The sequence below is a fragment of the Engraulis encrasicolus genome, chromosome 11, assembly GCF_034702125.1.
Source record: "Engraulis encrasicolus isolate BLACKSEA-1 chromosome 11, IST_EnEncr_1.0, whole genome shotgun sequence".
Classification (NCBI taxonomy): Eukaryota; Metazoa; Chordata; class Actinopteri; order Clupeiformes; family Engraulidae; genus Engraulis; species Engraulis encrasicolus.
The window spans coordinates 32,955,396-32,968,428 of record NC_085867.1 but is presented as its reverse complement, the minus strand read 5'-3'; the positions used below and the strand labels follow the sequence as shown (position 1 = coordinate 32,968,428).

Below are 13,033 nucleotides of genomic sequence, written 5' to 3'. Positions count from 1 at the left end.
TTACTTAGTTCCAGGAGGTGGCCGTAGAACACAGAAAATGTGGTAAAGATAATGCAATTTGTTTGTACTTAATCTTTGTTTGGTATGTGATGGTTCTGTGTTAGTTTCAAACGAACAGAGGTTTACTGTTAAGAAACGTTTTAATCTACGCGAATCACATCACCAACCGACTTCCTGGTCCCCGGTTTGCGCAACTCTGTTATTAGATGGCTCTGACACAGTGGTATGCTATGAGGTCAGGGTGATGTGCCTTTAAGAGGGAGACTAATCCCCTCTCTCTCCCAGTCATACTTGGGGCTCCATCAGTAGCAATCGAAATAACATGTTTCAGGTCTATGCCTTGGTCTTGCAACATCTGCATCACTGCATCATAAATGTCACTGCCTCTTGTATGGCCAAGAAGGGGTTTGACACCTAACACATCTTCAACAAATTCACCCTTTTCTGGGTCAAAGAATCTGACGAACACCATAAGCTGCGCTTTATCCGTGTTGTCAGTGGATTCGTCCAAAGCCAATGAAATGCAATTAGCGTTTTTCACCGCAGTTGTCATCTGGTGCAATACATCATCAGCGAGCATTTCGGTTCGCCTCGCTGCAGTGGAATGAGAGAGGGATATTTGGCTTATTTTTTCAGTGATGTCATCTTTGAACTGGGTTCCCTCATACAGAGTGATCGTTATCTCGTTCATACATTCTTTGACAACTTCGGCGTCAGTGAAGGGTTTTTTGTGCTTGCCCAAGACCCATGCAACTCGCAGTGACGCTTCAGTCGCACGCTCTTGCTGGGTTGCTGACCTGACTATCACAGTTCGTGATGCTTGGTATGATTCTTGCATTTGATTTATTTTTCTGGTTCTCACCTCACTGTTTTGGGGATAGCTCCGTTCGAAGTGGCCATGCTTTGTTTCATAGTGCCGCTTCACGTTTCCACTTTTGATGAGTGCAACAGTCTCATGGGAGATTAGACACATTGGTTTCATGCTACCTGCAGGCAGTACAAATGCATATTTCTCTGTCCACTCCGCCTTAAACTCTCGGTTTTCTGAATCCACTTTTCGTTTCTTTCCCAGTTTGGAGCACGCCATGCTTTATGTTTGCAGAAAGCTGGCTAACTCGTAAACGTAAATCACTGTCCCGACAGAAACACACTGTCCCGACTTGGCTGACAGAGTTGTCATAGTGATGATAAACAACCTTGCTTTCGAGATCGTGTGAAAATATCTAACAACTAGGCTACAACCAGAAATGGCTTGACAAATAAGTACAGATGAACACTTTCAAAATATACTACTAATAATAATAATAATAATATTAATTTTATTATTACAGACCACTTTGGTCTTGGTCCGGATGACATTGCATTTGGGTCCGCATCTGGACCGAGGTCCGCCAGTTGCGCACCCTTGTTATAGAAGATACATCCACTAACAATGTGAAGCAGTTGAGAATTAGAAATACACTCTTTATAATAATACTGACATACCAATAGTGCTGGTATCTGGTTATTCCTGGGAATAGACGGAAGTATGGCCTCAGGAACGCCTGCTAGTCACGCTGCTCCACCACGACGGTTTCATCTTCGCGTCCAACAAGTTGGGGAATGTTGACCCCCGTCTGCGTGCTGCTCCTGACCACATTCTGAAGGTCATCGAGGCAAGATACCGTGTCGGCGGTACGCTTGCTTCACCAGGCCAAACGCCCAATCCGGCGCAAACTTGGTATGGCCAACGATCATGAAATGTACAGACATTGAGTGATGAAATCCATGAAGGACTCAAGATACTGCAGCATGGTATTGTTCTTATTTTGGCCGACGCAGTTGTCACAGTGAAGCTGCACATGCTCCTCACCCATGCTGTACTGTGAAAAAAAGTGGTCGAGGAAGGAAACCACTGCGTTTGGCCCTTTACTGATGCATGCACTCTCGTCAATCAGGTAGTTCACTTGTTTTGGGAATGCCTCACAGTTGACTCCGAACAAGCCACATTTCCGAGGGGTCAAAAAGTACATGGGGCCGGGCTGAAGGGGATTGGAGGGAAAATGCACTTGCTGAGCAAAGTCAAATGAGTAATGCATCGTGATGTTTCTGGAGCAAGGCTGAGAAGGACAGAGATCATCAATTTTCTGTTCTTTCGCCGTGTCTTTGGCTTTCTGAACCATGTCCCTATACAGAGACCGTTCCAGCACTACCTTCAGGAGGTGGTCTTCCTGGCTCCTGCATCTCTCTGATTTCTCTGCCTCAGTCAGATTGGCTGACTGTTAAATTGCTGCGTTGTTTTTTTGGCATTGCCAGCACAAATCCGTCATGGGCTTGGTTCGCATGATGTATGGCACCAGGGTCCTCCACAGGCGACGAAAGGTGACAATATTCACAACACGGTGCTATGAAAAAAACAAAAGAGAGGGGGGCGGGGGTGTCAATTTCAGTACTAAAGCAATAGGCCTACAGATGCATTTTAACTTTAAAACTGGTCAGCTTCTAATTTCAGTCAATAAAAATGTACAGACAATGTACATGTATAAAAATGTCTATAAGCTATAACAAAAATGAAATATAATTCAATTTAATGTAATGAAACATTTTAACATGACCAGAGTAGGCACATACCTTCTGACTTCAGTGCTTGTTCATATGCTTGAAACACTGTCCTCTTGGTGTAACAGGAGGGCAGCAGTTTAATGTCGAAGCGTTTGTAGCCAGGGACGTGACCAGGAAGTACCATTGCATGTTTTTTCGTCGCCAGGGACTTCAAAAAGTCGCTAATTTGGCAACATCGAGAAGTTCCGAAGCCCATGTACCGGTTGTTGACAACTGCCTTCTCAACAGTCATGGTCAAGGTGTGCTTCAATGTGGCCTGCAGTGTTGCCAAATTAGCGACTTTGTCACTAGATTTAGCGTCTTTTTGGTGAATCTGGCAACTTCTACAAAATCACAAAAAAATCATTGCTTACCAACATCATTGTTACGGTTCCGCCGTCTCAAGCATTTCCTACGGCTAAGCAGGGCTGCAGATTAGCTCTGATCTCCAAAAAGTAGCTAGCACTGCCTATTTGTATTGTAAACGTAGGCATGCGGGCACATTTTCTAGAGAAACATGACTGCCCTTCTTAACCCCAAGTACATGTCGCACAAAATCATGAATTAAGTCATCGGTGAAAAGTACTGTGGTGACTTTTTTATTAACCCACATTGCTAATTAAGATTATTAGCTGGGCCAATAAAATAGTCCATAACCCAATTTAATTAATAAGACTTAATCTGGGCTATTGCCTGTTGCACAATGGACAACCATCTACTGCTATCTGACTCGTGTATGTTTACCATTTACCAATTAATACCTAAGCACTTATATTATTGTTATCACTATTACATACTTAGTTATTATTTAGTTAATTGGGCTCAATCAGCCATACGCATACATTACCCATCTTTGTGCAGGAGAACAGTGAAGGAAGCAGCCATAAAGTCACTCAGGAGAAGAAGTCCATTTGCCAAGAGATTACCAATTTATTGTACATTGCAAGTGAGAGAGCATAGTAACTACGTTATTACAGTTACCCATATGTAGTGGGCGAGACCGTTACAGGAAGTAGTTCGACTACGCCACCCCCGGGGGTGGAGCCCCCGGAGGAAATGAATTAGGGGTAGTTACAGATACCCCGGACCAACACACAATATACCCGCACAATAGATTACCAGGCAAACACAGGTTCGTGCACAATGGAGGCAGAGACAGTGGTGACAATTAATAATTCAATTCTTTATTATTATTTTCAGTATAAAAATATATTTGTCACTCTCTGTAATCAATATAAAAAGGTACTCACAATTCACAAAGTGCAGTGGGGTGGGTGTGCTGTCGCAATCACCCGCAGATCGATAAACACTTGCCCCAAAGTATGTTCACGTTAACAGTAAAGTGCAGGGGTGGGTGTGCTGCCACCACACCCGCGGATCTGTAAACACCTGCCCCAAAGTATGTTCACTAATTCACAATAAACACACCTGGCAGGCCTAAGGCCTTAGAGCCCACACTCAGGTTGTCAGACTTTGCCACTAGGGGCTGGCACGGCTAACACAATAGGGCGAATGGCACACCTCAGGATTAACAAAAGAAAAAGTAAAGAAATAGTTCACAACAAACAGAAATAATTCACGGCAAACAGAAACAACAAGAAGTCACAGCAAACCATGCAAAATAAATCAAAATGCACATGCAGTTAAATAAGAAATTAGATAATTGAATGAAATAATGAAAAAAAAGGAAATTAGGCACAGCAAACGAAAGAAAACGAAAATCAAAATATGAGGTAAACCAACCCCAGAGGCTCAGCTCAGTGCAGTCCCCTAGGTATCCCCACACTCACTCGTCACACACACACACACACACGCACACACACTGTGGAATGGCTCCCACACCAGCTCACACCGAGCCGAGCGCCCACACACACACACGAATGTCCAATTTCCCGAGGCCGGAGCAGCAGCCGAGATACGGGTTCCCGGCTTCCAGAGGCACCACACAACCGGGGCTAAAAGTCGCCGCTCGTGCACCTAAACGCGTGGTGTGTCTGACCACGGCCACACAGATACAACCTGCGAGGGAGGAGGAGAGCGTTAGCCAAGCTAGCAGGACACCCACTATCATACGATTCTGCTGCCGAGAGGTTACCTTACCCGAAGATGAGGGCGCACCGGTGCACAATTCTCACAGTCGGAGTGCCAATACAGGGGTACACGGCCGAGGCGCCGGTAGCGACCACACGCTGAAACCATAATAATGGCCGTCGTTAGCAACCATGGTAAGAAAACAAACAGTCAGAGCTGGGTAAAGGCACAAGCTAACCCACTATAATACATACCGGCGTGCAGGAGACGGGAAAAGCGCAAGGTAACCGTTGTCCACCGAAGTCCTTGCCAGTGGAGAAGCAAGAGATCACTCTAGCCAAGTAAGAGACGCCAAGTTGGAATCACAACGAGGACAAGAAATGGTCCACATCTCCTAGATCTGAACTGGACACCGCACTCCTCTCGACGGCGAGGGGAGAAGCAACCACAGCATTCGCCGGTGGCGATGAAACGCGCAAAGGGGGACTTTGCAGGCTTACCGAATACTAGCCACTGGCAGTGTTTATGAAGAGACTTCCCATAAGCCTCTACGAGCGGCGTGGTGACGTGTGCCGCAGCGTCAGACTTTCCCTTAAAGGAGCAGCGCTCCACTACACATAGCATAACCCAAGTTCCTAACCATGGTGGCCAAATGCCCCATGTGTCCCAATAGCGTAGCATAGCATAGCGACCTGCTAGCACCAGGGCAAAAGGCCCCAGTGTGCCAGCAAGCACCCTATCCCCAAGGCTCTCTCTTGAACTGCATCTGTGAACAGTATTTAAACCCCACAAGTGTATTACATCATGTAACAAACATGGTCAAAACATCAGTGCCTCAGTACAAGAATACATTCACAAATATGGTCAGTTCAGCCTCTAACTGACTAAGTCAAATGTGGAACTGGTCACTCCTAAGTGTTGCATCCCTGTGGCCAGTGGGCCTGAGCTACTCAGCCAGTGGGCTGTGATAACCGACACCTCTGTAGCTCAGTTTACGACAGGGCAGCAGTCTTTGGTGGACTCAGCTAGGCCCCAGAATTAAACAGAAACCCTAACACAGTCACAGAACCACAGTTAAGAGTAAAATGAAGCTAGTTTACATACAAGATATTATCTGTTAATTTCCAATAAATAATTGTAAATATTAATGAATAAATGTTGGCAAAACTACGACAGTACCGACAGGGCATTCAGTGCCATTAGAGTCAATCTTCGCCAAACACTAGAGGTGCTTAACTCGAATCTTTGGGGCGTCCGGGTTGATTGGATCATTCAGGGGGAACAGTGCATTTTTTAACAAATGCAGTTGTAACAGTGCAAAGCACATAAAGAACTTCAAACTATGCGCACGCACGCATACACACACACACACACACCTCATAGTCTTACAGATACAGGCAGAACACAGTGCATTTTAAACAAATGCGGTCATAACCGTAAAAAAACAGTTATGTCAACTTGACATGTAGTTGTAACAGTGCAAAGCACTAACACTTGAAACTATGTGATTATGTAAGCTTGAAAAATTTGTATCGGGCGGGGCCCAATGTGGAAGAGCAGTCCTTTTCCACTTCACTGGTGGTGGCAGTGCCTGAAATGAAATGAACATGAAGCAAACAAATAAAAAATACTTTATAATTCACCATGGCATCACATTATTATCCGATGGTCTACAAAAACAGTCAAACTTACATAGCCACCTTCTTCCTAATCATCATCAGCCTCTTCGTCTTCTCCGTCATCTTCACAGCATTCAGTCTGTGCCTTAAGTGATGAAAAAACAAGCAACTTTAAGTACCCAGGGTGTCTACAGGTTTGACCAAGTCAAAATTAAGACATTTTAAGACTTTTCAATACCATTTTCCAAATAAAATTAAGACCAACTCGCGGCGTTTACAGGTTTTAGCAAGTCAAAATTAAGACATTTTAAGACTTTTCAATACCATTTTCCAAATGAAATTAGGACCAACTCGCAAGATCATACACAGGTTCAAATGAACTATACACAATGAAACTTTACACTAAATAAAATTCAATTATGCGTTCTAAATTACACTACATGGCTACAACTCCCGATTTCGGTCGCGAAGTTCATCACATGGCTGACATAATTATTCCACCCTAAATTAAGCTCCACAAATTTAAGACATTTGGGTTGAAAATCTAAGACAAAATAAGACTTTTCAAGGCCTTATTTGGCGAAAATGACATTTAAGACTTTTTAAGACTTTTTAAGGACCCGCGGCCACCCTGAGTACCATACCTGCAAACTCAGGAGGGTTGAAAAAGGTGACAAACTATCGCGAGCCCCAAAGCAGCCCAGCCCAACCCCCCCCCAGCATCAACAAAAATAAAATAAAAGAAAAAGACAATATTTTATTTACTAAATTTAATTATTATTTTTTTATTTTATTTGCAATGTTTAAATGTGCCCCTTTCTGCCCATGCTCTCCTCCTCCACCACCCTCCTTTTCCCTCAGTGCTGCCAAATTAGCCTGTCTCTGTGCTCTATCCCTATTCCCCCCCCCATTATTTTCATTATTTGCAATGTAGTTTTTATTCTATTCCATTGTATTCCATTCTATTAGTTTTTATTCCATTTCCTCTGAAAACAGTGAATCACATCACACATGCCACATACACAGACATTTAGCATACAGCCAAACACAGACAGACAGCCAAACACTACAAAACCTCACATACAGTAGGGCCTATAAGGCCTACACCTCACACAAACACAGCATGCCTTCAACACGCGTCACACAAACTACACCTTTAACTAAACTTCACATCCTCTACACAGCATCATTCAAACTTCACACACATCATAAGTCAAATACCATGGATAATGCACAGAAGAGAGGGAGGAGAGGAGAAGAGATGAAGGGAGGAGGAGAACAGGAGAGAACACACTCACAGACACAGACACAGGTGTACAATAACGTGTATGATGTCTTATTATGGCAGGGCTCCAGACTAACATTTTGCACTGGTTGCACTGGTGCGCCTAAAAAAATGTTTTAGGTGCACCAGCACAAAATTTAGGTGCACCCAAATGTTTTCACCACCCCATACACACACGCACCTCAGCTTTAAAAAAAGAATAATAATAATTAAAAATAATAAATATAGCAATAATAATAGCAACAATAATAGAATAATAATTATTATTATTATTATCATTATTATTATTATTATTATTCTATTATGTTGCTATATTTTAAAAGACCTGGAGCCTTTCATGTGCTATAGGCTAGTCTTCCAAATGAAATGCTCCTTATAAAAGACATGACAGTAGGCTACCTAACTAACACATCTTGGTTACAAGCAGTTTGGCTGGTAGAAAAGACCAAATTAGTAGCCTTTTAGTCAATATGTGTTTGACTAGTGAGATCAACATACCAGCCTTTTCTGCGATAAGGCTACGCACACGGCACAAGCACAGAGTTACAATATGAAGATAGATAGATGGATGGATGATGGATAGATGGATGGATGGATAGATTTTTTTTAACAAACCCTGCTAAAAATGTCATCATTTTTAAAATCATTAGACACAAATAGCCTAGCCTATGTTTACAGTTGAATCTGAGGTGAATTGGGTTTTGTCTATTTCCCCGTTTTTGAGCGCTCGCCCTCTACATAATGATTGTGGTATCTTAGCAAGCGCTACGAACAGACACGACAGCACTAGTGCGCTCGCTCGCTCACTCTCTCTCTCTCCCCGTCCCTCGTGCTGTCTCGAGGTGCATGAACGATGCCTTGCCGATTGATAGCTGATAGGCAGTATGTAGCCTGCCCTAGTCGCTATCAAAAAACTCTCACAGAAGTCCCGACATACTAGCGCGTCACCTGTTGTTTGGCCAGCTCTGCACGCGGCTGAAACGGGCAATTATCCGCACCCTTCTGCGTTTTTGTGTGGCAATGTTTAATATCCACTCAAGCCATTTAGTTTTTCCCCGTGATTGTGACTCGCTCGTGTTTAAAATATCCTCAAGTCATTTTGCTGTTTATATCGTGACTGTAGGCCTAACTCTCTCGTCCGTTGCAAAACTCGCCTGGTTGAGAACACAAAACTCGCTGGCACATGTGAACTCGGATAGTTGAGCGAAGTCGAACATTCTATTCTGAAACGTCGGCCTGCCTGTGAACGAGGAAGGGGGAGAAAGCTACCGGTGGTTCAGCGGAGTTGAAGGAATGACCGCATCGACACGCTTTACCGTGTGATGATGGGCCACTACTGTAGAGTGACTATTAATTTTATGTCCATTAAAACGGTTGTTTGGTTATTGATTTTGTTCTGCTGATGGCTGGTCGCACCGGTGCGCCTAAAAATATTTTTTAGGCGCACCATTGAAAAAAATGGGCGCATATGCGACCAAATTGGTCGCACTCTGGAGCCCTGTTATTCGCGTTATGCTATTGCTTTAGGACTTTAAACTCCTCCAGGATTAAATATACTACCATGCGCTAGGAATGACAAGTAGGCTACTAGCCTACACTATATGTCGAAAATAAACAATAACATCACAGAGAACTTACTTTCATAACGTCGTTAGTTTTTTGTTTTGTGTGTTATTGTTTTTCACTTACTCGCACATCCGTGTCAAATCCATCGCGTGGGCGTTATTAGGAAACGGCAACTCCATCGTATGCATTTGCGAGGACTTGGCAAATGTCAGACAAGGAATCTGACAGCTACGCTGACATTATTCTCCCAGCGCTGTCCTGCTCTGTCCAGCCCAAGCCGTTTTCGCTCCACCACTACCACTTAATTTCAGCGTCACTACAGTTATTACTTGCATTCACCGACACCTAACCTTGCATTAAAGCAACACTCCGGTTTTTTTGACACAGGACCTCATTTCCGAGTCAGCCATAGTGTTAGAAGTGTGTCCAGATCGTTTTTTTGAAATTCCATGCAGTCCTTGTAAAACCGCAGGTCGATGTTGCTAGGCTAGCGCAAGTGATCCACCTTTGCTAGCAATGACCCAAAAAAGCAGTCTTAACAAATTCAATACGCAATCAAATCACATCAATTATTATGCCAGACTGTGGATGTGAAGGTTTGTGGTGATCGAATACTGTTTCAAATAAAACTGACCTGGCCTTACATGGATTTTTGTAATAAGGTGAACTACTTTCTCCCAGTCAGCGGAATTTTACCTTGCTCTCGACAGCTGTGATCAGATGTAACCCACTTCAACAGTGAGACGCCAGGTAGAACTACAATACTCTACATTACTGCGTCTTTTAATGTATGGTGGATTATAAACCAACAACGTGGCAACATGGTAAATAAATGTGTATAAAATTGCGACAATGGAGCCCATACAGAAACGTTCTCATTCTTTTCCTGAAAAAGACCCGGATGAAGAAAACTAGCTCCTATCTGCAAGAGATAGTAAACACATCAGACACTACGTAACAGCTAACAGGGTGATCTGCAGTGATCATTTCAGCCCTGACGACTTCATAAAGTCAATCAGAATAGCCGCAAAGAAAAGTCTGAAAACATCTGCGGTGTCATTCACCTTCCCAATCCCTGGTGTGCCACAGCCACTGTGATACCAACAGTCTCCGAAGATCACGTTTGTCCTACAAGCTTACACAGGCATTCTGCTGCTGTCACTGTAGCAGTGTTTACTGATGATGATTTAGCTAAGGTTACCTAAAACCTTTGCTGTGCTTTACGTGCTATGGTGTGTCTTCATTGCAATAGTTACACTGTTTACATAAACTTAGGCGGCAGCTTCGTTCTTCAACTAGGGAACAACTCACAAAATGTTTTAATAACTTACCGCATTGACAACTGGCCATTGGGTCCATGTATTTTTTCTCGACTGAGAAGAATGTTTCTAGCAGTCCACGATTGAGATACAAGTCCTGGTGCTCCGTTATGCACACATCTCGAGATATGCTGTGGCATCTAGACTATGGAACGATGCAATCTCCATGGGGAAACTAAGTCCCAACTCGGCAGCAAAACATTCTTCTTCTGTCTCCAATGCCTTGCAATTTCGGCACTGACACACCAATCCCCTGTTATTCTGTTCCGGCTTTCTGCTACAGTTTCAGTGGCTGCCTCATACAGACGCGCGCTCTCGTTCGGACCTTTTCAAATCCATCTAAAATCTAATGCAGTATATTCCGGCTCATACAGGTATGCTTCTGAATTTGCTCGTCCTCGTCATCAAAAGCGTAGGGTTCTCTGAACATTGCCATTCTTTTTTATGATAAGCGTTCGTCTGGTCGTAGTTCTAGCAGACAGCTGCGCTCAAAACAAACTTGACAGTGAGAACCGGTAACACTGGTGTTAGATATCAGTCCGCGACTGCAAAATCAGGAAGTAAGTTGCTGCGGATGAGCAATGTAATTCTAAGGTTGGTTTACTCCCTAAATCTCTCCATCAACATGGGTATTTGTGTCGATAGCCTGGCAAAGTAATTGACGTGCTTTGAGTGATTATTGAACTTGTTAAGACTGCTTTTTTGGGTCATGCTAACAAAGAGTGGATCACTTGCGCTAGCTTAGCAACATCGACCTGTCGTTTTACAATGACTGCATGGAATTTCAAAAAAACGATCTGGACACACTTCTAACACTCTGGCTGACTCGGAAATGAGGTCCTGTGTCAAAAAAACCGGAGTGTTGCTTTAACCACTGCCACATTCTTTATCACCCGTTGAAAACCTACAAAACCGAAGTAATCCGCGCTCGTCCTCTTATTGACATTTTATTTATCAACACCGGTTCCGCGCGGGCTACAAGCCTTCAAACATGCAGCCAGTGAATGTGAAGCTGCGTCCTTGTGATTAAACGGCAGCCAATGGGTGTGGGTTACAGCATGACAGCATGACTAGTGTTTATGGGTAATGTAGGAAATCTCGCCGACAGGCAGCTGTTTACCCTTCAGAACTTCAGTCGGGCGCTACTGGCTACCCCCCCATAAAAAAACTCTTCGGATCTGCACGATTCACACAAGTCACCTATTTTGGAATCAAAACGGCGAATTTCGCCGAAAGGTGACAAGTTTGCAGGTATGAAGTACAGAGCCCATGATAACAGGTTTCATTCTCTTACACTAGAATAGAATTCTGCTACAATTAAAAAACCCTAGCAAATGGTAATATCTCATCTGTTGGAAGCAGTGTGTGCGTGGTGATGGCTGCTTCCCTGCTCCTGTCCCAGGCTTCCTCATTGCTAACTTTTGACTTGCATCTGGGGTCCATGATGGTAGCCTCCTCCAGGAATTTCTGGATATCAGCGTCCTTAAATTAAAAAAGGCTGCTTCCCTGATCCTGTCCCAGGCTTCCTCATTGCTAACTTTTGACTTGAATCTGGGGTCCATGATGGTAGCCTCCTCCAGGAATTTCTGGATATCAGCGTCCTTAAATTAAAAAAAAGAAAGACATGACTCATGAGTGAGGAGAGAAGGATGACATTATCAGACATACTATCCTGAAGTATTACTGTCGGTGTATACATAAGAAATGGGTCAATATACCTGGTAGCGTTTGGAGAGATCATTCCAGATGTTTTCCTTGATGCTCCTTGTGAAGGCAGAGTCACCTTCCCTCACAGTGTAGTGCTGTTCCAGCTTCTGCAGAATTGGCAAAATTTCCCCACAGGTAGGCATCTTGTCACTGGAGACTGCCAGGGTGGAGGTGTAATGTTTCCTCATGAGCTGTGTAAACTGCTCTGCTCTTCGGAAGTCCTCATCACTTATTCTGGACAGTCTGCAAGATAAACAAAGCAGCAGAAAAACCTACAGTGTACAGCTTCAGGCCCTTTTAATTAGAATAGCATGAAAAAGTTGATTTATTCCCATAATTCCATCAATAATGTTATTGATGGAATTATGGAAATAAATCAACTTTTTCATGCTATTCTAATAAAAAGGCCTGGAGCTGTATATTAACCGAATAAAATGAAATCCAGTCAGTTTAAAATAAACCACATTATAACATTGCAACATATCACCTTTCCTTTTCCATGGGCCTTCTTATGCGAGGGTCGAGGGCTGCAGCTTGAATGGCAGGAAACTGCTCACAGAATCGGTCCATCATCAAGAAGAGAGAATTCCATCTCGTCCTCACATCAAGGAGGAGCATGTGCTTCGGCAGCTCTGATGGTTACACATATTCAACACAATGTAAATGCTTTTTCATGATGTAATACTTACACATTCCTATATATATATATATATATAGAGAGAGAGAGATTGCAATGTAATGACAGCATCCTACTGAGCAGGCTCTGTTTATCTTTGAGCACAACTTTTGCCATAGGGGACCTCTTCCATCCAAACAACCACACTCCTGATCATTGCTGCCCAGTTGGAGATTGTGGTGCAGTTGTACAACTTTTGTGCTCCAAGGTTCAGGGTGTGTGCAAAGCATGGGAACTTAATCATATGCAT

The 13,033-nt window shown here is 43.4% G+C and overlaps 1 pseudogene; it reads right to left on the bottom strand.

Moving 5' to 3' along the window:
- Positions 1-9,999: 9,999 nt before the first annotated feature.
- On the bottom strand, positions 10,000-13,033 carry LOC134457730 (zinc finger BED domain-containing protein 4-like; annotated as a pseudogene).